This window comes from Salmo salar, unplaced genomic scaffold, assembly GCF_965601325.2.
Source record: "Salmo salar unplaced genomic scaffold, fSalSal1 ptg000293l, whole genome shotgun sequence".
Taxonomy (NCBI): domain Eukaryota; kingdom Metazoa; phylum Chordata; class Actinopteri; order Salmoniformes; family Salmonidae; genus Salmo; species Salmo salar.
Window position 1 is genome coordinate 579862 of NW_027675346.1, and position 15139 is coordinate 595000.

General features: G+C 42.9%; 39 non-coding genes across 39 annotated transcripts in view; all 39 read left to right on the forward strand.

Annotated features, from left to right (window-relative positions):
* Positions 1-178: 178 nt before the first annotated feature.
* Positions 179-297, forward strand: LOC145874867 (5S ribosomal RNA). The gene has a single exon (XR_014390502.1). It is a non-coding gene; the product is annotated as a 5S ribosomal RNA (ribosomal RNA).
* A 139-nt stretch (positions 298-436) lies between these two features.
* LOC145871394 (5S ribosomal RNA) lies at positions 437-555 on the forward strand. Its single transcript, XR_014387025.1, has one exon. It is a non-coding gene; the product is annotated as a 5S ribosomal RNA (ribosomal RNA).
* A 409-nt stretch (positions 556-964) lies between these two features.
* On the forward strand, positions 965-1083 carry LOC145871395 (5S ribosomal RNA). Its single transcript, XR_014387026.1, has one exon. It is a non-coding gene; the product is annotated as a 5S ribosomal RNA (ribosomal RNA).
* Positions 1084-1222: 139 nt separating this feature from the next.
* On the forward strand, positions 1223-1341 carry LOC145871396 (5S ribosomal RNA). The gene has a single exon (XR_014387027.1). It is a non-coding gene; the product is annotated as a 5S ribosomal RNA (ribosomal RNA).
* Positions 1342-1750: 409 nt separating this feature from the next.
* LOC145871397 (5S ribosomal RNA) lies at positions 1751-1869 on the forward strand. Its single transcript, XR_014387028.1, has one exon. It is a non-coding gene; the product is annotated as a 5S ribosomal RNA (ribosomal RNA).
* Positions 1870-2008: 139 nt separating this feature from the next.
* On the forward strand, positions 2009-2127 carry LOC145871398 (5S ribosomal RNA). Its single transcript, XR_014387029.1, has one exon. It is a non-coding gene; the product is annotated as a 5S ribosomal RNA (ribosomal RNA).
* A 409-nt stretch (positions 2128-2536) lies between these two features.
* Positions 2537-2655, forward strand: LOC145871399 (5S ribosomal RNA). Its single transcript, XR_014387030.1, has one exon. It is a non-coding gene; the product is annotated as a 5S ribosomal RNA (ribosomal RNA).
* A 139-nt stretch (positions 2656-2794) lies between these two features.
* On the forward strand, positions 2795-2913 carry LOC145871400 (5S ribosomal RNA). The gene has a single exon (XR_014387031.1). It is a non-coding gene; the product is annotated as a 5S ribosomal RNA (ribosomal RNA).
* Positions 2914-3322: 409 nt separating this feature from the next.
* On the forward strand, positions 3323-3441 carry LOC145871402 (5S ribosomal RNA). Its single transcript, XR_014387033.1, has one exon. It is a non-coding gene; the product is annotated as a 5S ribosomal RNA (ribosomal RNA).
* Positions 3442-3580: 139 nt separating this feature from the next.
* Positions 3581-3699, forward strand: LOC145871403 (5S ribosomal RNA). Its single transcript, XR_014387034.1, has one exon. It is a non-coding gene; the product is annotated as a 5S ribosomal RNA (ribosomal RNA).
* A 409-nt stretch (positions 3700-4108) lies between these two features.
* Positions 4109-4227, forward strand: LOC145871404 (5S ribosomal RNA). Its single transcript, XR_014387035.1, has one exon. It is a non-coding gene; the product is annotated as a 5S ribosomal RNA (ribosomal RNA).
* A 139-nt stretch (positions 4228-4366) lies between these two features.
* Positions 4367-4485, forward strand: LOC145871405 (5S ribosomal RNA). Its single transcript, XR_014387036.1, has one exon. It is a non-coding gene; the product is annotated as a 5S ribosomal RNA (ribosomal RNA).
* Positions 4486-4894: 409 nt separating this feature from the next.
* LOC145871406 (5S ribosomal RNA) lies at positions 4895-5013 on the forward strand. The gene has a single exon (XR_014387037.1). It is a non-coding gene; the product is annotated as a 5S ribosomal RNA (ribosomal RNA).
* A 139-nt stretch (positions 5014-5152) lies between these two features.
* On the forward strand, positions 5153-5271 carry LOC145867669 (5S ribosomal RNA). The gene has a single exon (XR_014383662.1). It is a non-coding gene; the product is annotated as a 5S ribosomal RNA (ribosomal RNA).
* Positions 5272-5680: 409 nt separating this feature from the next.
* Positions 5681-5799, forward strand: LOC145871407 (5S ribosomal RNA). Its single transcript, XR_014387038.1, has one exon. It is a non-coding gene; the product is annotated as a 5S ribosomal RNA (ribosomal RNA).
* Positions 5800-5938: 139 nt separating this feature from the next.
* Positions 5939-6057, forward strand: LOC145867670 (5S ribosomal RNA). Its single transcript, XR_014383663.1, has one exon. It is a non-coding gene; the product is annotated as a 5S ribosomal RNA (ribosomal RNA).
* A 409-nt stretch (positions 6058-6466) lies between these two features.
* LOC145871408 (5S ribosomal RNA) lies at positions 6467-6585 on the forward strand. Its single transcript, XR_014387039.1, has one exon. It is a non-coding gene; the product is annotated as a 5S ribosomal RNA (ribosomal RNA).
* A 139-nt stretch (positions 6586-6724) lies between these two features.
* Positions 6725-6843, forward strand: LOC145867671 (5S ribosomal RNA). Its single transcript, XR_014383664.1, has one exon. It is a non-coding gene; the product is annotated as a 5S ribosomal RNA (ribosomal RNA).
* Positions 6844-7252: 409 nt separating this feature from the next.
* On the forward strand, positions 7253-7371 carry LOC145871409 (5S ribosomal RNA). The gene has a single exon (XR_014387040.1). It is a non-coding gene; the product is annotated as a 5S ribosomal RNA (ribosomal RNA).
* A 139-nt stretch (positions 7372-7510) lies between these two features.
* LOC145871410 (5S ribosomal RNA) lies at positions 7511-7629 on the forward strand. The gene has a single exon (XR_014387041.1). It is a non-coding gene; the product is annotated as a 5S ribosomal RNA (ribosomal RNA).
* Positions 7630-8038: 409 nt separating this feature from the next.
* On the forward strand, positions 8039-8157 carry LOC145874868 (5S ribosomal RNA). The gene has a single exon (XR_014390503.1). It is a non-coding gene; the product is annotated as a 5S ribosomal RNA (ribosomal RNA).
* Positions 8158-8296: 139 nt separating this feature from the next.
* Positions 8297-8415, forward strand: LOC145871411 (5S ribosomal RNA). The gene has a single exon (XR_014387042.1). It is a non-coding gene; the product is annotated as a 5S ribosomal RNA (ribosomal RNA).
* A 409-nt stretch (positions 8416-8824) lies between these two features.
* On the forward strand, positions 8825-8943 carry LOC145871413 (5S ribosomal RNA). Its single transcript, XR_014387044.1, has one exon. It is a non-coding gene; the product is annotated as a 5S ribosomal RNA (ribosomal RNA).
* Positions 8944-9082: 139 nt separating this feature from the next.
* Positions 9083-9201, forward strand: LOC145871414 (5S ribosomal RNA). Its single transcript, XR_014387045.1, has one exon. It is a non-coding gene; the product is annotated as a 5S ribosomal RNA (ribosomal RNA).
* A 409-nt stretch (positions 9202-9610) lies between these two features.
* Positions 9611-9729, forward strand: LOC145871415 (5S ribosomal RNA). Its single transcript, XR_014387046.1, has one exon. It is a non-coding gene; the product is annotated as a 5S ribosomal RNA (ribosomal RNA).
* Positions 9730-9868: 139 nt separating this feature from the next.
* On the forward strand, positions 9869-9987 carry LOC145871416 (5S ribosomal RNA). Its single transcript, XR_014387047.1, has one exon. It is a non-coding gene; the product is annotated as a 5S ribosomal RNA (ribosomal RNA).
* Positions 9988-10396: 409 nt separating this feature from the next.
* On the forward strand, positions 10397-10515 carry LOC145871417 (5S ribosomal RNA). Its single transcript, XR_014387048.1, has one exon. It is a non-coding gene; the product is annotated as a 5S ribosomal RNA (ribosomal RNA).
* Positions 10516-10654: 139 nt separating this feature from the next.
* LOC145871418 (5S ribosomal RNA) lies at positions 10655-10773 on the forward strand. Its single transcript, XR_014387049.1, has one exon. It is a non-coding gene; the product is annotated as a 5S ribosomal RNA (ribosomal RNA).
* A 409-nt stretch (positions 10774-11182) lies between these two features.
* On the forward strand, positions 11183-11301 carry LOC145871419 (5S ribosomal RNA). Its single transcript, XR_014387050.1, has one exon. It is a non-coding gene; the product is annotated as a 5S ribosomal RNA (ribosomal RNA).
* Positions 11302-11440: 139 nt separating this feature from the next.
* Positions 11441-11559, forward strand: LOC145871420 (5S ribosomal RNA). Its single transcript, XR_014387051.1, has one exon. It is a non-coding gene; the product is annotated as a 5S ribosomal RNA (ribosomal RNA).
* Positions 11560-11968: 409 nt separating this feature from the next.
* On the forward strand, positions 11969-12087 carry LOC145874869 (5S ribosomal RNA). The gene has a single exon (XR_014390504.1). It is a non-coding gene; the product is annotated as a 5S ribosomal RNA (ribosomal RNA).
* Positions 12088-12226: 139 nt separating this feature from the next.
* Positions 12227-12345, forward strand: LOC145871421 (5S ribosomal RNA). The gene has a single exon (XR_014387052.1). It is a non-coding gene; the product is annotated as a 5S ribosomal RNA (ribosomal RNA).
* Positions 12346-12754: 409 nt separating this feature from the next.
* On the forward strand, positions 12755-12873 carry LOC145874870 (5S ribosomal RNA). The gene has a single exon (XR_014390505.1). It is a non-coding gene; the product is annotated as a 5S ribosomal RNA (ribosomal RNA).
* A 139-nt stretch (positions 12874-13012) lies between these two features.
* LOC145871422 (5S ribosomal RNA) lies at positions 13013-13131 on the forward strand. Its single transcript, XR_014387053.1, has one exon. It is a non-coding gene; the product is annotated as a 5S ribosomal RNA (ribosomal RNA).
* A 409-nt stretch (positions 13132-13540) lies between these two features.
* LOC145871424 (5S ribosomal RNA) lies at positions 13541-13659 on the forward strand. Its single transcript, XR_014387055.1, has one exon. It is a non-coding gene; the product is annotated as a 5S ribosomal RNA (ribosomal RNA).
* Positions 13660-13798: 139 nt separating this feature from the next.
* Positions 13799-13917, forward strand: LOC145871425 (5S ribosomal RNA). Its single transcript, XR_014387056.1, has one exon. It is a non-coding gene; the product is annotated as a 5S ribosomal RNA (ribosomal RNA).
* Positions 13918-14326: 409 nt separating this feature from the next.
* Positions 14327-14445, forward strand: LOC145874871 (5S ribosomal RNA). Its single transcript, XR_014390506.1, has one exon. It is a non-coding gene; the product is annotated as a 5S ribosomal RNA (ribosomal RNA).
* A 139-nt stretch (positions 14446-14584) lies between these two features.
* On the forward strand, positions 14585-14703 carry LOC145871426 (5S ribosomal RNA). Its single transcript, XR_014387057.1, has one exon. It is a non-coding gene; the product is annotated as a 5S ribosomal RNA (ribosomal RNA).
* Positions 14704-15112: 409 nt separating this feature from the next.
* The window catches only part of LOC145872056 (5S ribosomal RNA), a 119-nt gene continuing 92 nt past the window's right edge, over positions 15113-15139 (forward strand). The window contains exon 1 of the ribosomal RNA XR_014387688.1: positions 15113-15139. This exon is cut by the window's right edge and continues 92 nt beyond it. This is a non-coding gene — a ribosomal RNA (5S ribosomal RNA).

Below are 15139 nucleotides of genomic sequence, written 5' to 3' on the forward strand. Positions count from 1 at the left end.
AATAAAGTTTGTATTTTATCCAACTACCTGTGCTAAAAAGTGATGGGAACAGTGTTTGTAATTTCTTCTACTTTTTCAGTGACACAAAGTTCAAGCTGCTTATCTAATTGGTGAAAATGCAATGTCTGTTTATCACACTCACTTTGACTATATATGTTGTAGCAAGAGATTGTTTCTCGCTTACGGCCATACCAGCCTGGGTACCCCCGATCTCGTCTGATCTCGGAAGCTAAGCAGGGTCGGGCCTGGTTAGTACTTGGATGGGAGACCGCCTGGGAATACCAGGTGCTGTAAGCATTTTGTCCACGAGGGTGTGCTCTTGCACTATTTCATCAGCAACACTGCCTTGTATTAAGCATTTAATGATGAATTGACTAAATGTCTGTTTTATCAGACTCACTTTGACTATATATGTTGTAGCAAGAGATTGTTTCTCGCTTACGGCCATACCAGCCTGGGTACGCCCGATCTCGTCTGATCTCGGAAGCTAAGCAGGGTCGGGCCTGGTTAGTACTTGGATGGGAGACCGCCTGGGAATACCAGGTGCTGTAAGCATTTTGTCCACGAGGGTGTGCCCCTGCACTATTTCATCAGCAACACTGCCTTGTAGTAAGCATTTAATGATGAATTGACTAAATGCAGCTTCCTGCCTTTTTAATAGGATCAAATTTCCTTGTGTTTTCAATTAGCATCTGCCTTGTATTTATAAGACAAACAAGAATATTGTTGCTGAATGCAGCTTGTGTGTGCTTTGTGCTCCTTTGCCCTGTTCAAATGATGAAAGGAAATAAAGTTTGTATTTTATCCAACTACCTGTGCTAAAAAGTGATGGGAACAGTGTTTGTAATTTCTTCTACTTTTTCAGTGACACAAAGTTCAAGCTGCTTATCTAATTGGTGAAAATGCAATGTCTGTTTATCACCCTCACTTTTACTATATATGTTGTAGCAAGAGATTGTTTCTCGCTTACGGCCATACCAGCCTGGGTACGCCCGATCTCGTCTGATCTCGGAAGCTAAGCAGGGTCGGGCCTGGTTAGTACTTGGATGGGAGACCGCCTGGGAATACCAGGTGCTGTAAGCATTTTGTCCACGAGGGTGTGCTCTTGCACTATTTCATCAGCAACACTGCCTTGTATTAAGCATTTAATGATGAATTGACTAAATGTCTGTTTTATCAGACTCACTTTGACTATATATGTTGTAGCAAGAGATTGTTTCTCGCTTACGGCCATACCAGCCTGGGTACGCCCGATCTCGTCTGATCTCGGAAGCTAAGCAGGGTCGGGCCTGGTTAGTACTTGGATGGGAGACCGCCTGGGAATACCAGGTGCTGTAAGCATTTTGTCCACGAGGGTGTGCCCCTGCACTATTTCATCAGCAACACTGCCTTGTAGTAAGCATTTAATGATGAATTGACTAAATGCAGCTTCCTGCCTTTTTAATAGGATCAAATTTCCTTGTGTTTTCAATTAGCATCTGCCTTGTATTTATAAGACAAACAAGAATATTGTTGCTGAATGCAGCTTGTGTGTGCTTTGTGCTCCTTTGCCCTGTTCAAATGATGAAAGGAAATAAAGTTTGTATTTTATCCAACTACCTGTGCTAAAAAGTGATGGGAACAGTGTTTGTAATTTCTTCTACTTTTTCAGTGACACAAAGTTCAAGCTGCTTATCTAATTGGTGAAAATGCAATGTCTGTTTATCACACTCACTTTGACTATATATGTTGTAGCAAGAGATTGTTTCTCGCTTACGGCCATACCAGCCTGGGTACGCCCGATCTCGTCTGATCTCGGAAGCTAAGCAGGGTCGGGCCTGGTTAGTACTTGGATGGGAGACCGCCTGGGAATACCAGGTGCTGTAAGCATTTTGTCCACGAGGGTGTGCTCTTGCACTATTTCATCAGCAACACTGCCTTGTATTAAGCATTTAATGATGAATTGACTAAATGTCTGTTTTATCAGACTCACTTTGACTATATATGTTGTAGCAAGAGATTGTTTCTCGCTTACGGCCATACCAGCCTGGGTACGCCCGATCTCGTCTGATCTCGGAAGCTAAGCAGGGTCGGGCCTGGTTAGTACTTGGATGGGAGACCGCCTGGGAATACCAGGTGCTGTAAGCATTTTGTCCACGAGGGTGTGCCCCTGCACTATTTCATCAGCAACACTGCCTTGTAGTAAGCATTTAATGATGAATTGACTAAATGCAGCTTCCTGCCTTTTTAATAGGATCAAATTTCCTTGTGTTTTCAATTAGCATCTGCCTTGTATTTATAAGACAAACAAGAATATTGTTGCTGAATGCAGCTTGTGTGTGCTTTGTGCTCCTTTGCCCTGTTCAAATGATGAAAGGAAATAAAGTTTGTATTTTATCCAACTACCTGTGCTAAAAAGTGATGGGAACAGTGTTTGTAATTTCTTCTACTTTTTCAGTGACACAAAGTTCAAGCTGCTTATCTAATTGGTGAAAATGCAATGTCTGTTTATCACCCTCACTTTTACTATATATGTTGTAGCAAGAGATTGTTTCTCGCTTACGGCCATACCAGCCTGGGTACGCCCGATCTCGTCTGATCTCGGAAGCTAAGCAGGGTCGGGCCTGGTTAGTACTTGGATGGGAGACCGCCTGGGAATACCAGGTGCTGTAAGCATTTTGTCCACGAGGGTGTGCTCTTGCACTATTTCATCAGCAACACTGCCTTGTATTAAGCATTTAATGATGAATTGACTAAATGTCTGTTTTATCAGACTCACTTTGACTATATATGTTGTAGCAAGAGATTGTTTCTCGCTTACGGCCATACCAGCCTGGGTACGCCCGATCTCGTCTGATCTCGGAAGCTAAGCAGGGTCGGGCCTGGTTAGTACTTGGATGGGAGACCGCCTGGGAATACCAGGTGCTGTAAGCATTTTGTCCACGAGGGTGTGCCCCTGCACTATTTCATCAGCAACACTGCCTTGTAGTAAGCATTTAATGATGAATTGACTAAATGCAGCTTCCTGCCTTTTTAATAGGATCAAATTTCCTTGTGTTTTCAATTAGCATCTGCCTTGTATTTATAAGACAAACAAGAATATTGTTGCTGAATGCAGCTTGTGTGTGCTTTGTGCTCCTTTGCCCTGTTCAAATGATGAAAGGAAATAAAGTTTGTATTTTATCCAACTACCTGTGCTAAAAAGTGATGGGAACAGTGTTTGTAATTTCTTCTACTTTTTCAGTGACACAAAGTTCAAGCTGCTTATCTAATTGGTGAAAATGCAATGTCTGTTTATCACACTCACTTTGACTATATATGTTGTAGCAAGAGATTGTTTCTCGCTTACGGCCATACCAGCCTGGGTACGCCCGATCTCGTCTGATCTCGGAAGCTAAGCAGGGTCGGGCCTGGTTAGTACTTGGATGGGAGACCGCCTGGGAATACCAGGTGCTGTAAGCATTTTGTCCACGAGGGTGTGCTCTTGCACTATTTCATCAGCAACACTGCCTTGTATTAAGCATTTAATGATGAATTGACTAAATGTCTGTTTTATCAGACTCACTTTGACTATATATGTTGTAGCAAGAGATTGTTTCTCGCTTACGGCCATACCAGCCTGGGTACGCCCGATCTCGTCTGATCTCGGAAGCTAAGCAGGGTCGGGCCTGGTTAGTACTTGGATGGGAGACCGCCTGGGAATACCAGGTGCTGTAAGCATTTTGTCCACGAGGGTGTGCCCCTGCACTATTTCATCAGCAACACTGCCTTGTAGTAAGCATTTAATGATGAATTGACTAAATGCAGCTTCCTGCCTTTTTAATAGGATCAAATTTCCTTGTGTTTTCAATTAGCATCTGCCTTGTATTTATAAGACAAACAAGAATATTGTTGCTGAATGCAGCTTGTGTGTGCTTTGTGCTCCTTTGCCCTGTTCAAATGATGAAAGGAAATAAAGTTTGTATTTTATCCAACTACCTGTGCTAAAAAGTGATGGGAACAGTGTTTGTAATTTCTTCTACTTTTTCAGTGACACAAAGTTCAAGCTGCTTATCTAATTGGTGAAAATGCAATGTCTGTTTATCACACTCACTTTGACTATATATGTTGTAGCAAGAGATTGTTTCTCGCTTACGGCCATACCAGCCTGGGTACGCCCGATCTCGTCTGATCTCGGAAGCTAAGCAGGGTCGGGCCTGGTTAGTACTTGGATGGGAGACCGCCTGGGAATACCAGGTGCTGTAAGCATTTTGTCCACGAGGGTGTGCTCTTGCACTATTTCATCAGCAACACTGCCTTGTATTAAGCATTTAATGATGAATTGACTAAATGTCTGTTTTATCAGACTCACTTTGACTATATATGTTGTAGCAAGAGATTGTTTCTCGCTTACGGCCATACCAGCCTGGGTACGCCCGATCTCGTCTGATCTCGGAAGCTAAGCAGGGTCGGGCCTGGTTAGTACTTGGATGGGAGACCGCCTGGGAATACCAGGTGCTGTAAGCATTTTGTCCACGAGGGTGTGCCCCTGCACTATTTCATCAGCAACACTGCCTTGTAGTAAGCATTTAATGATGAATTGACTAAATGCAGCTTCCTGCCTTTTTAATAGGATCAAATTTCCTTGTGTTTTCAATTAGCATCTGCCTTGTATTTATAAGACAAACAAGAATATTGTTGCTGAATGCAGCTTGTGTGTGCTTTGTGCTCCTTTGCCCTGTTCAAATGATGAAAGGAAATAAAGTTTGTATTTTATCCAACTACCTGTGCTAAAAAGTGATGGGAACAGTGTTTGTAATTTCTTCTACTTTTTCAGTGACACAAAGTTCAAGCTGCTTATCTAATTGGTGAAAATGCAATGTCTGTTTATCACACTCACTTTGACTATATATGTTGTAGCAAGAGATTGTTTCTCGCTTACGGCCATACCAGCCTGGGTACGCCCGATCTCGTCTGATCTCGGAAGCTAAGCAGGGTCGGGCCTGGTTAGTACTTGGATGGGAGACCGCCTGGGAATACCAGGTGCTGTAAGCATTTTGTCCACGAGGGTGTGCTCTTGCACTATTTCATCAGCAACACTGCCTTGTATTAAGCATTTAATGATGAATTGACTAAATGTCTGTTTTATCAGACTCACTTTGACTATATATGTTGTAGCAAGAGATTGTTTCTCGCTTACGGCCATACCAGCCTGGGTACGCCCGATCTCGTCTGATCTCGGAAGCTAATCAGGGTCGGGCCTGGTTAGTACTTGGATGGGAGACCGCCTGGGAATACCAGGTGCTGTAAGCATTTTGTCCACGAGGGTGTGCCCCTGCACTATTTCATCAGCAACACTGCCTTGTAGTAAGCATTTAATGATGAATTGACTAAATGCAGCTTCCTGCCTTTTTAATAGGATCAAATTTCCTTGTGTTTTCAATTAGCATCTGCCTTGTATTTATAAGACAAACAAGAATATTGTTGCTGAATGCAGCTTGTGTGTGCTTTGTGCTCCTTTGCCCTGTTCAAATGATGAAAGGAAATAAAGTTTGTATTTTATCCAACTACCTGTGCTAAAAAGTGATGGGAACAGTGTTTGTAATTTCTTCTACTTTTTCAGTGACACAAAGTTCAAGCTGCTTATCTAATTGGTGAAAATGCAATGTCTGTTTATCACACTCACTTTGACTATATATGTTGTAGCAAGAGATTGTTTCTCGCTTACGGCCATACCAGCCTGGGTACGCCCGATCTCGTCTGATCTCGGAAGCTAAGCAGGGTCGGGCCTGGTTAGTACTTGGATGGGAGACCGCCTGGGAATACCAGGTGCTGTAAGCATTTTGTCCACGAGGGTGTGCTCTTGCACTATTTCATCAGCAACACTGCCTTGTATTAAGCATTTAATGATGAATTGACTAAATGTCTGTTTTATCAGACTCACTTTGACTATATATGTTGTAGCAAGAGATTGTTTCTCGCTTACGGCCATACCAGCCTGGGTACGCCCGATCTCGTCTGATCTCGGAAGCTAATCAGGGTCGGGCCTGGTTAGTACTTGGATGGGAGACCGCCTGGGAATACCAGGTGCTGTAAGCATTTTGTCCACGAGGGTGTGCCCCTGCACTATTTCATCAGCAACACTGCCTTGTAGTAAGCATTTAATGATGAATTGACTAAATGCAGCTTCCTGCCTTTTTAATAGGATCAAATTTCCTTGTGTTTTCAATTAGCATCTGCCTTGTATTTATAAGACAAACAAGAATATTGTTGCTGAATGCAGCTTGTGTGTGCTTTGTGCTCCTTTGCCCTGTTCAAATGATGAAAGGAAATAAAGTTTGTATTTTATCCAACTACCTGTGCTAAAAAGTGATGGGAACAGTGTTTGTAATTTCTTCTACTTTTTCAGTGACACAAAGTTCAAGCTGCTTATCTAATTGGTGAAAATGCAATGTCTGTTTATCACACTCACTTTGACTATATATGTTGTAGCAAGAGATTGTTTCTCGCTTACGGCCATACCAGCCTGGGTACGCCCGATCTCGTCTGATCTCGGAAGCTAAGCAGGGTCGGGCCTGGTTAGTACTTGGATGGGAGACCGCCTGGGAATACCAGGTGCTGTAAGCATTTTGTCCACGAGGGTGTGCTCTTGCACTATTTCATCAGCAACACTGCCTTGTATTAAGCATTTAATGATGAATTGACTAAATGTCTGTTTTATCAGACTCACTTTGACTATATATGTTGTAGCAAGAGATTGTTTCTCGCTTACGGCCATACCAGCCTGGGTACGCCCGATCTCGTCTGATCTCGGAAGCTAATCAGGGTCGGGCCTGGTTAGTACTTGGATGGGAGACCGCCTGGGAATACCAGGTGCTGTAAGCATTTTGTCCACGAGGGTGTGCCCCTGCACTATTTCATCAGCAACACTGCCTTGTAGTAAGCATTTAATGATGAATTGACTAAATGCAGCTTCCTGCCTTTTTAATAGGATCAAATTTCCTTGTGTTTTCAATTAGCATCTGCCTTGTATTTATAAGACAAACAAGAATATTGTTGCTGAATGCAGCTTGTGTGTGCTTTGTGCTCCTTTGCCCTGTTCAAATGATGAAAGGAAATAAAGTTTGTATTTTATCCAACTACCTGTGCTAAAAAGTGATGGGAACAGTGTTTGTAATTTCTTCTACTTTTTCAGTGACACAAAGTTCAAGCTGCTTATCTAATTGGTGAAAATGCAATGTCTGTTTATCACACTCACTTTGACTATATATGTTGTAGCAAGAGATTGTTTCTCGCTTACGGCCATACCAGCCTGGGTACGCCCGATCTCGTCTGATCTCGGAAGCTAAGCAGGGTCGGGCCTGGTTAGTACTTGGATGGGAGACCGCCTGGGAATACCAGGTGCTGTAAGCATTTTGTCCACGAGGGTGTGCTCTTGCACTATTTCATCAGCAACACTGCCTTGTATTAAGCATTTAATGATGAATTGACTAAATGTCTGTTTTATCAGACTCACTTTGACTATATATGTTGTAGCAAGAGATTGTTTCTCGCTTACGGCCATACCAGCCTGGGTACGCCCGATCTCGTCTGATCTCGGAAGCTAAGCAGGGTCGGGCCTGGTTAGTACTTGGATGGGAGACCGCCTGGGAATACCAGGTGCTGTAAGCATTTTGTCCACGAGGGTGTGCCCCTGCACTATTTCATCAGCAACACTGCCTTGTAGTAAGCATTTAATGATGAATTGACTAAATGCAGCTTCCTGCCTTTTTAATAGGATCAAATTTCCTTGTGTTTTCAATTAGCATCTGCCTTGTATTTATAAGACAAACAAGAATATTGTTGCTGAATGCAGCTTGTGTGTGCTTTGTGCTCCTTTGCCCTGTTCAAATGATGAAAGGAAATAAAGTTTGTATTTTATCCAACTACCTGTGCTAAAAAGTGATGGGAACAGTGTTTGTAATTTCTTCTACTTTTTCAGTGACACAAAGTTCAAGCTGCTTATCTAATTGGTGAAAATGCAATGTCTGTTTATCACACTCACTTTGACTATATATGTTGTAGCAAGAGATTGTTTCTCGCTTACGGCCATACCAGCCTGGGTACCCCCGATCTCGTCTGATCTCGGAAGCTAAGCAGGGTCGGGCCTGGTTAGTACTTGGATGGGAGACCGCCTGGGAATACCAGGTGCTGTAAGCATTTTGTCCACGAGGGTGTGCTCTTGCACTATTTCATCAGCAACACTGCCTTGTATTAAGCATTTAATGATGAATTGACTAAATGTCTGTTTTATCAGACTCACTTTGACTATATATGTTGTAGCAAGAGATTGTTTCTCGCTTACGGCCATACCAGCCTGGGTACGCCCGATCTCGTCTGATCTCGGAAGCTAAGCAGGGTCGGGCCTGGTTAGTACTTGGATGGGAGACCGCCTGGGAATACCAGGTGCTGTAAGCATTTTGTCCACGAGGGTGTGCCCCTGCACTATTTCATCAGCAACACTGCCTTGTAGTAAGCATTTAATGATGAATTGACTAAATGCAGCTTCCTGCCTTTTTAATAGGATCAAATTTCCTTGTGTTTTCAATTAGCATCTGCCTTGTATTTATAAGACAAACAAGAATATTGTTGCTGAATGCAGCTTGTGTGTGCTTTGTGCTCCTTTGCCCTGTTCAAATGATGAAAGGAAATAAAGTTTGTATTTTATCCAACTACCTGTGGTAAAAAGTGATGGGAACAGTGTTTGTAATTTCTTCTACTTTTTCAGTGACACAAAGTTCAAGCTGCTTATCTAATTGGTGAAAATGCAATGTCTGTTTATCACCCTCACTTTGACTATATATGTTGTAGCAAGAGATTGTTTCTCGCTTACGGCCATACCAGCCTGGGTACGCCCGATCTCGTCTGATCTCGGAAGCTAAGCAGGGTCGGGCCTGGTTAGTACTTGGATGGGAGACCGCCTGGGAATACCAGGTGCTGTAAGCATTTTGTCCACGAGGGTGTGCTCTTGCACTATTTCATCAGCAACACTGCCTTGTATTAAGCATTTAATGATGAATTGACTAAATGTCTGTTTTATCAGACTCACTTTGACTATATATGTTGTAGCAAGAGATTGTTTCTCGCTTACGGCCATACCAGCCTGGGTACGCCCGATCTCGTCTGATCTCGGAAGCTAAGCAGGGTCGGGCCTGGTTAGTACTTGGATGGGAGACCGCCTGGGAATACCAGGTGCTGTAAGCATTTTGTCCACGAGGGTGTGCCCCTGCACTATTTCATCAGCAACACTGCCTTGTAGTAAGCATTTAATGATGAATTGACTAAATGCAGCTTCCTGCCTTTTTAATAGGATCAAATTTCCTTGTGTTTTCAATTAGCATCTGCCTTGTATTTATAAGACAAACAAGAATATTGTTGCTGAATGCAGCTTGTGTGTGCTTTGTGCTCCTTTGCCCTGTTCAAATGATGAAAGGAAATAAAGTTTGTATTTTATCCAACTACCTGTGGTAAAAAGTGATGGGAACAGTGTTTGTAATTTCTTCTACTTTTTCAGTGACACAAAGTTCAAGCTGCTTATCTAATTGGTGAAAATGCAATGTCTGTTTATCACCCTCACTTTGACTATATATGTTGTAGCAAGAGATTGTTTCTCGCTTACGGCCATACCAGCCTGGGTACGCCCGATCTCGTCTGATCTCGGAAGCTAAGCAGGGTCGGGCCTGGTTAGTACTTGGATGGGAGACCGCCTGGGAATACCAGGTGCTGTAAGCATTTTGTCCACGAGGGTGTGCTCTTGCACTATTTCATCAGCAACACTGCCTTGTATTAAGCATTTAATGATGAATTGACTAAATGTCTGTTTTATCAGACTCACTTTGACTATATATGTTGTAGCAAGAGATTGTTTCTCGCTTACGGCCATACCAGCCTGGGTACGCCCGATCTCGTCTGATCTCGGAAGCTAAGCAGGGTCGGGCCTGGTTAGTACTTGGATGGGAGACCGCCTGGGAATACCAGGTGCTGTAAGCATTTTGTCCACGAGGGTGTGCCCCTGCACTATTTCATCAGCAACACTGCCTTGTAGTAAGCATTTAATGATGAATTGACTAAATGCAGCTTCCTGCCTTTTTAATAGGATCAAATTTCCTTGTGTTTTCAATTAGCATCTGCCTTGTATTTATAAGACAAACAAGAATATTGTTGCTGAATGCAGCTTGTGTGTGCTTTGTGCTCCTTTGCCCTGTTCAAATGATGAAAGGAAATAAAGTTTGTATTTTATCCAACTACCTGTGGTAAAAAGTGATGGGAACAGTGTTTGTAATTTCTTCTACTTTTTCAGTGACACAAAGTTCAAGCTGCTTATCTAATTGGTGAAAATGCAATGTCTGTTTATCACCCTCACTTTGACTATATATGTTGTAGCAAGAGATTGTTTCTCGCTTACGGCCATACCAGCCTGGGTACGCCCGATCTCGTCTGATCTCGGAAGCTAAGCAGGGTCGGGCCTGGTTAGTACTTGGATGGGAGACCGCCTGGGAATACCAGGTGCTGTAAGCATTTTGTCCACGAGGGTGTGCTCTTGCACTATTTCATCAGCAACACTGCCTTGTATTAAGCATTTAATGATGAATTGACTAAATGTCTGTTTTATCAGACTCACTTTGACTATATATGTTGTAGCAAGAGATTGTTTCTCGCTTACGGCCATACCAGCCTGGGTACGCCCGATCTCGTCTGATCTCGGAAGCTAAGCAGGGTCGGGCCTGGTTAGTACTTGGATGGGAGACCGCCTGGGAATACCAGGTGCTGTAAGCATTTTGTCCACGAGGGTGTGCCCCTGCACTATTTCATCAGCAACACTGCCTTGTAGTAAGCATTTAATGATGAATTGACTAAATGCAGCTTCCTGCCTTTTTAATAGGATCAAATTTCCTTGTGTTTTCAATTAGCATCTGCCTTGTATTTATAAGACAAACAAGAATATTGTTGCTGAATGCAGCTTGTGTGTGCTTTGTGCTCCTTTGCCCTGTTCAAATGATGAAAGGAAATAAAGTTTGTATTTTATCCAACTACCTGTGGTAAAAAGTGATGGGAACAGTGTTTGTAATTTCTTCTACTTTTTCAGTGACACAAAGTTCAAGCTGCTTATCTAATTGGTGAAAATGCAATGTCTGTTTATCACCCTCACTTTGACTATATATGTTGTAGCAAGAGATTGTTTCTCGCTTACGGCCATACCAGCCTGGGTACGCCCGATCTCGTCTGATCTCGGAAGCTAAGCAGGGTCGGGCCTGGTTAGTACTTGGATGGGAGACCGCCTGGGAATACCAGGTGCTGTAAGCATTTTGTCCACGAGGGTGTGCTCTTGCACTATTTCATCAGCAACACTGCCTTGTATTAAGCATTTAATGATGAATTGACTAAATGTCTGTTTTATCAGACTCACTTTGACTATATATGTTGTAGCAAGAGATTGTTTCTCGCTTACGGCCATACCAGCCTGGGTACGCCCGATCTCGTCTGATCTCGGAAGCTAAGCAGGGTCGGGCCTGGTTAGTACTTGGATGGGAGACCGCCTGGGAATACCAGGTGCTGTAAGCATTTTGTCCACGAGGGTGTGCCCCTGCACTATTTCATCAGCAACACTGCCTTGTAGTAAGCATTTAATGATGAATTGACTAAATGCAGCTTCCTGCCTTTTTAATAGGATCAAATTTCCTTGTGTTTTCAATTAGCATCTGCCTTGTATTTATAAGACAAACAAGAATATTGTTGCTGAATGCAGCTTGTGTGTGCTTTGTGCTCCTTTGCCCTGTTCAAATGATGAAAGGAAATAAAGTTTGTATTTTATCCAACTACCTGTGCTAAAAAGTGATGGGAACAGTGTTTGTAATTTCTTCTACTTTTTCAGTGACACAAAGTTCAAGCTGCTTATCTAATTGGTGAAAATGCAATGTCTGTTTATCACACTCACTTTGACTATATATGTTGTAGCAAGAGATTGTTTCTCGCTTACGGCCATACCAGCCTGGGTACCCCCGATCTCGTCTGATCTCGGAAGCTAAGCAGGGTCGGGCCTGGTTAGTACTTGGATGGGAGACCGCCTGGGAATACCAGGTGCTGTAAGCATTTTGTCCACGAGGGTGTGCTCTTGCACTATTTCATCAGCAACACTGCCTTGTATTAAGCATTTAATGATGAATTGACTAAATGTCTGTTTTATCAGACTCACTTTGACTATATATGTTGTAGCAAGAGATTGTTTCTCGCTTACGGCCATACCAGCCTGGGTACGCCCGATCTCGTCTGATCTCGGAAGCTAAGCAGGGTCGGGCCTGGTTAGTACTTGGATGGGAGACCGCCTGGGAATACCAGGTGCTGTAAGCATTTTGTCCACGAGGGTGTGCCCCTGCACTATTTCATCAGCAACACTGCCTTGTAGTAAGCATTTAATGATGAATTGACTAAATGCAGCTTCCTGCCTTTTTAATAGGATCAAATTTCCTTGTGTTTTCAATTAGCATCTGCCTTGTATTTATAAGACAAACAAGAATATTGTTGCTGAATGCAGCTTGTGTGTGCTTTGTGCTCCTTTGCCCTGTTCAAATGATGAAAGGAAATAAAGTTTGTATTTTATCCAACTACCTGTGCTAAAAAGTGATGGGAACAGTGTTTGTAATTTCTTCTACTTTTTCAGTGACACAAAGTTCAAGCTGCTTATCTAATTGGTGAAAATGCAATGTCTGTTTATCACACTCACTTTGACTATATATGTTGTAGCAAGAGATTGTTTCTCGCTTACGGCCATACCAGCCTGGGTACCCCCGATCTCGTCTGATCTCGGAAGCTAAGCAGGGTCGGGCCTGGTTAGTACTTGGATGGGAGACCGCCTGGGAATACCAGGTGCTGTAAGCATTTTGTCCACGAGGGTGTGCTCTTGCACTATTTCATCAGCAACACTGCCTTGTATTAAGCATTTAATGATGAATTGACTAAATGTCTGTTTTATCAGACTCACTTTGACTATATATGTTGTAGCAAGAGATTGTTTCTCGCTTACGGCCATACCAGCCTGGGTACGCCCGATCTCGTCTGATCTCGGAAGCTAAGCAGGGTCGGGCCTGGTTAGTACTTGGATGGGAGACCGCCTGGGAATACCAGGTGCTGTAAGCATTTTGTCCACGAGGGTGTGCCCCTGCACTATTTCATCAGCAACACTGCCTTGTAGTAAGCATTTAATGATGAATTGACTAAATGCAGCTTCCTGCCTTTTTAATAGGATCAAATTTCCTTGTGTTTTCAATTAGCATCTGCCTTGTATTTATAAGACAAACAAGAATATTGTTGCTGAATGCAGCTTGTGTGTGCTTTGTGCTCCTTTGCCCTGTTCAAATGATGAAAGGAAATAAAGTTTGTATTTTATCCAACTACCTGTGGTAAAAAGTGATGGGAACAGTGTTTGTAATTTCTTCTACTTTTTCAGTGACACAAAGTTCAAGCTGCTTATCTAATTGGTGAAAATGCAATGTCTGTTTATCACCCTCACTTTGACTATATATGTTGTAGCAAGAGATTGTTTCTCGCTTACGGCCATACCAGCCTGGGTACGCCCGATCTCGTCTGATCTCGGAAGCTAAGCAGGGTCGGGCCTGGTTAGTACTTGGATGGGAGACCGCCTGGGAATACCAGGTGCTGTAAGCATTTTGTCCACGAGGGTGTGCTCTTGCACTATTTCATCAGCAACACTGCCTTGTATTAAGCATTTAATGATGAATTGACTAAATGTCTGTTTTATCAGACTCACTTTGACTATATATGTTGTAGCAAGAGATTGTTTCTCGCTTACGGCCATACCAGCCTGGGTACGCCCGATCTCGTCTGATCTCGGAAGCTAAGCAGGGTCGGGCCTGGTTAGTACTTGGATGGGAGACCGCCTGGGAATACCAGGTGCTGTAAGCATTTTGTCCACGAGGGTGTGCCCCTGCACTATTTCATCAGCAACACTGCCTTGTAGTAAGCATTTAATGATGAATTGACTAAATGCAGCTTCCTGCCTTTTTAATAGGATCAAATTTCCTTGTGTTTTCAATTAGCATCTGCCTTGTATTTATAAGACAAACAAGAATATTGTTGCTGAATGCAGCTTGTGTGTGCTTTGTGCTCCTTTGCCCTGTTCAAATGATGAAAGGAAATAAAGTTTGTATTTTATCCAACTACCTGTGCTAAAAAGTGATGGGAACAGTGTTTGTAATTTCTTCTACTTTTTCAGTGACACAAAGTTCAAGCTGCTTATCTAATTGGTGAAAATGCAATGTCTGTTTATCACACTCACTTTGACTATATATGTTGTAGCAAGAGATTGTTTCTCGCTTACGGCCATACCAGCCTGGGTACCCCCGATCTCGTCTGATCTCGGAAGCTAAGCAGGGTCGGGCCTGGTTAGTACTTGGATGGGAGACCGCCTGGGAATACCAGGTGCTGTAAGCATTTTGTCCACGAGGGTGTGCTCTTGCACTATTTCATCAGCAACACTGCCTTGTATTAAGCATTTAATGATGAATTGACTAAATGTCTGTTTTATCAGACTCACTTTGACTATATATGTTGTAGCAAGAGATTGTTTCTCGCTTACGGCCATACCAGCCTGGGTACGCCCGATCTCGTCTGATCTCGGAAGCTAAGCAGGGTCGGGCCTGGTTAGTACTTGGATGGGAGACCGCCTGGGAATACCAGGTGCTGTAAGCATTTTGTCCACGAGGGTGTGCCCCTGCACTATTTCATCAGCAACACTGCCTTGTAGTAAGCATTTAATGATGAATTGACTAAATGCAGCTTCCTGCCTTTTTAATAGGATCAAATTTCCTTGTGTTTTCAATTAGCATCTGCCTTGTATTTATAAGACAAACAAGAATATTGTTGCTGAATGCAGCTTGTGTGTGCTTTGTGCTCCTTTGCCCTGTTCAAATGATGAAAGGAAATAAAGTTTGTATTTTATCCAACTACCTGTGCTAAAAAGTGATGGGAACAGTGTTTGTAATTTCTTCTACTTTTTCAGTGACACAAAGTTCAAGCTGCTTATCTAATTGGTGAAAATGCAATGTCTGTTTATCACACTCACTTTGACTATATATGTTGTAGCAAGAGATTGTTTCTCGCTTACGGCCATACCAGCCTGGTTACG